The sequence below is a fragment of the Ambystoma mexicanum genome, chromosome 6p, assembly GCF_040938575.1.
Source record: "Ambystoma mexicanum isolate Mex_15411 chromosome 6p, UKY_AmexF1_1, whole genome shotgun sequence".
Classification (NCBI taxonomy): domain Eukaryota; kingdom Metazoa; phylum Chordata; class Amphibia; order Caudata; family Ambystomatidae; genus Ambystoma; species Ambystoma mexicanum.
Genome location: NC_090935.1, coordinates 78,345,943 through 78,350,974, shown reverse-complemented (window position 1 = coordinate 78,350,974; position 5,032 = coordinate 78,345,943).

Below are 5,032 nucleotides of genomic sequence, written 5' to 3'. Positions count from 1 at the left end.
GAATTAATCTAGAATGTGGAGGAATTAAAGAAAACTATTACATCATTGAATTCAGGAAAGTCACCAGGACCTGATGGTTTGCCTCCAGAATTCTATATGATTATGCCAGATTCAGTTCTTGAACTCTTATGTGATATGAATGTGTGCTCTCTATCGGTAGAGGGGTTACCCCAAACAACTCATCATGCAACTATTACACTGATCAAGAAAAAAAATAAACTTAACGTTACCTTTGAACTATGGACCAATAAGCCAATAAGCCTTTTACACACAGATAATAGGATTCTATCTGTTCATAGGAATCAATCAATCAGGATCTATTAGAGGTTGGCATGCAGCTAACAATATAAAAAAAACCTTTGCAAACAATAAATGAGACAACGGATAAGAGTGAGGATGTGGTGGTATTTTCATTGGATGCCGAGAAGGCCTTTGATCGGGTGAACTGGAACTACTTATGATGTACTAAAAAAATGGGTCTTGGGGAAAGTTTTATAAACTGGATGACGCTATTATACTCAGGTCCGACAGCAGAAGTAAGTACTAATGGCATTGTCACAGAAATGGTGGCTTTATGCAGAGAACCTTTTGCTGGTGCTGGGGGACCTGAGTACTTCATTACCAGCGCCTATTGGGATGATATCAGACTTTAACATAAGCTCTGGTTACAAGATAAACTGGGCAAAATCATATTCAATGCCACGGACAAACAGCTGAAGTAAAATACTGATTACCTTTCTAGGTTTCAAATGGTGCCCGGAGAAGATTAACTACTTGGGGGTATGGATGACGAGTAAACTGGAAGGAATGATACAAGGAAATATGTTGGTGCTAAGCATGGGTCTTACACTAGATCAAGAGAGGTGGAAATTACGAAATCTCTCATTATGGGGTAAGGTCAATGCACTAAAAATGATTTCAACGCCAGAAATAACTTAAGTATTAAGCATGATTCCCTTAGTAGTTGGAAAGAGATTTTGGAAAGAATTACATGCGCTTATACAGAATTTCTTATGGGATAACAAACCTCCAAGATTTAAGTTATGGAAATTGCAGTTGCCACAGGAGAGAGGTGGTTTGGTGGTTCCAAATTTGTATGCGAATCACCTGGCGTTTATGGCTAGATATTTATCTCCTTTACTGGAATGTGAGCCGGATGAGTGGTCCATTGCAGAAGCAAGTTTATTGGGGCCTTTATCCCCAAGAGCTATCCTGATAATGATATAGGGATGAAAACATAAGGTAGAATCAATGACACAGTGTTTGAGAAGCTCTTGGAAGGAGCTTATGAATTTCTTGGGTCATAATGACACAGTGTTTGAGAAGCTCTTGGAAGAAGCCACTAAGCCGGTCAAGTGGCACAGCGAGTAGAGCGCTCGCTTTGACATCTGTGCAGAGCCTGCTAACGCAGGTTCGAATCCCAGCAGGGCCAAACTCAGCCTTTCATCCTTCCGAGGTCGATAAATGCAGCCCTCAGATACCTGAGGGTTTGTAGCGCTATATAAATGCCAAATTATTATTATTATTATTATAATGCCTTTAAAAACTTGATTCATCAATTTGGTGTAACCCCAAAGTAAAAGAAAAAGGGAAAACACTTTTTTGGCCAGACTGGTTTTTGTGTGGCGTACAATGTATTGGGGATCTGAGATGTAACGGGAGATGCTGACACTGACTCTGGTGAGGTACAAATGGCAAATACAAAATTGTACACAGTATGATTACCAGAGACTTAAAAGGGCAATTGGGGACATTGAATCCGAGGAGGGGCTTGATTTAAGAATGCTAACAACAAATTTAAAAATGGAAGGAGGGTTAGCGAGTAAATATTATAAACTGATTGTGTCCAGATCAGTAGACAACAGTTCGCTAATGGAAGAATGGACACAGAGATTGACATGTGAGATGACTTTAGATCGATGGATGGTGGTATGTAAGAATGTTTGCCTATCCTCTGTAAGCATGGGTGAAAGATTGCGTCAGATTAAAATACTTAATAGGGTCTATTGGACACCTGAGAGATTATATATGAGAGGTCTCTCGGATACGAATCACTGTTGGGGCTGTGTTCACAGAATAGGCACTGTAGAACACATGCTTTGGGAGTGTGTAAGAGTGAGAAAATTCTGGAGGAGACTTTGTAATATCTTTGTCAATGTGCTTGGGCAGATGATAGATTACAATTTCAATACATTCATTTTGGGTGATGATGAATTATTTTACGATCTTAGTGCCTTGCAAAGAAAATGGCTTTTAAGACGTGCATAAATGGCTAAGAAATTAATACTAAAAGGATTCAAATTGAGGCTTTCTCCACACATTGATGTCTGGATGGATAAAATGTTAAAGCTTGCTGAAATATAAAGATTAATCTATCGTAGAAAGAAAACCTTGAATTTATTTGAGAAGATATGGAATAGATTTCTGGACTTGTATTAGCTCTGTTTATAACTATACTTGGGGGAGGGTAAGGGGTTTTTAATTGTGTATGTTGAGTGTATTGTAAATGCCAAAACTACATATTAAAAAAATAATAATGATAATTTTCTCTTCTTACCGTATTTACAGCTATTTTCAATTCTCTGTACGACCTTAGTAAGCATTGAGTGTATATTCCTTTCTCTTTGCCACATACTAGCATATCTACTAGCTATGTGTGAAAGATAGCGCAAGAATCCCTTGTTAGGCCGCTGGAATACTGAAGCCCAACAATTGTTCGAAGGGGATTCTGATGTATTGGAAAACACATTTGGGTGTGGCAAAAGCTGTTCATGCTTTCATGTCTGTATAGGGACGGACTTGGTGGTATGCCCTGTTGAGTTCAAACTTTTAAAACACCTTTGCATCCTTGAGTAGAATTTGGAATCTGTGATATTTGGGAGTGAGTTTAAGTTACCATTTTGTAATTGAGGCTGTGTAAGTCAATGCATACGCAGTGGCCTGGGCCATCTTGTCTTTTTGTAAGAATGATGGAATTTAGCCATTTGGTAGCCTCTACTGGTTTTATGATATTGTTGTGAAGCAAGTCATCCAGTAGCATGTTGTGTTCATACCCTGCAGTAATGTGTACAGGATGCAGCCTGTGTGTCACTTGCATGGCATTCTTGTGAACTACTATCTTATGAACATATTGTTTGAGTGTGCCTGTGGTCTTGCAGAATATGCCTATGTGGTGAAAGAGCAGTTCCTCACAAGACGCTAGGTGGATTGTCAGTACTTGCTCTTCTGAACATGGATCGAGATGGAGTTCGAGAAGTCTCTGATCCTCTCATCCTAAGAATGCTGGCCTTTCAAGGATAGATACACCTTGCCTCTAGCTGTGTCATCTTTGACGAGCTGATTGCTGCTTCTATGCTGCATTAGTTAATTTTTGTTTCAACCATGGATGCATAAGGCAATGTCTGGTGGAAGTAGATTGATTTTGCGTTTTGGAAACAGCAGGAAGTATATTTCTTGTGGGGTGTAGGATGCTAGAAGCCATGTAACTACATTGCCAATGACACAGTCCCAGAACCATCTACAGCGCACCATGGCATTGGTGTTATCATTCATACAGATTAATAGAGTTACCATTTTGCAGCAGAATCTTATAAGCACTTCAATACTGCACCTATAGTGCAGCAGAGTTTGTAGTTACACATGGATGTCTATGTCTATGTCTATGTCTTTGTGCTTATAACGCGCCAAAAGCAGATCACGTTCAGGTATTGTCTGAGAGTTTAGAGTCACCGGATGCAACATTTACTACTTTTTTCATTCCTTGCCTCTAGCATGGCACAATCTTTCAATAGAAAATCAAGATCAACTGCCACACCTTGAGCACAGTAGCACTACATCATCTATTTTATTTACAGTTGACCTGTCATTGTGGTTACGATACAGCTTGTGCTGGGAATCATTATTTTCTCTGTCGAAGTGGTGATGTCACACGTGACCATGGGGCTGGCTATATGAGGGAGGACCACCCGGGCAGAGTCGATCCTCAGGTGGGTAACACAGTATAATTATGAAAAGTCACATACCGCCTTTTTAGGGATGTTCCTTCCATTCCTTATGCCTTAATGGACTATTGAAAATCTCTCCCTCAACCATGTTCCAGATCTACTTCAGGTAATCCCCAACATGGCACAAAGAAAATTATATCAACCACTGAGAAAAGGAAGAAGCAGAGAGCAGTAATGATCACCCCAAAAAGGTTCCCATACCAGTTTCCTATACATCACATAAGGAAAAATGATAACAGCGGGTTACAGCCTATTGGGCATCATTAACATCTATAAACAAAAATTGGCTGCCATATTTTTGTATGCCTATTCTGATTGGACAGACTGGGCAGACACGACTGACTCTGACAAACTGGCCTGTCTCCTGCTACAAAGGCAATACCGACTCTCTGTCCTCACCAAGAAGAGAGTCCACATTCAAGCTTGTGTCTGTGCGGCATCTAACAACTCTGCCAAACTCTTTAAAATCTGCAAGGAGCTGGCCAACCCTGCTGCAGTCTCTACCCCTTCTGTTGCCTCCCAGGCTCTTTGCAATGCCCTTGCATCTCACTTCATTTAAAAAACCCAGGACATCCTGTCCACCCTCTCCACCCACACCCCTCCTCTTCCCTCTCCATCTGTGCTTGCTGACCCTCCTTTAGCCACCCTCCCACCATCCTTCTCGTCCTTTCCTCTTTTCACCCCTGACGAGGTCGCTAGACAAGTCCGATCTATGCAAGCCTTTTCAAAACAGCTTCATCCCTGTTCCTCTAAAACCATCAAGGACCACATTGACACCCTCGCTCCGGCCCCTGCTGATTTTTGCAACCACTCCTTTGCGTCTGGATCCTTCCCCTCCCCTCTGAAGCACCCCTTTGTGCATCCTCTTCTCAAGAAACCCACAGCTGATCCTTCTTGTCCAGCTATCACCTAATTTCCATTACTCCCTTTCTTGGCAAACTCCTGAAAAAGTTGGCCATCTCTCAGCTTAACCTTCATTCCAATTCTGTTGGCTGTCTCCATGACCACCAGTTTGGCTTCAGAGCTGC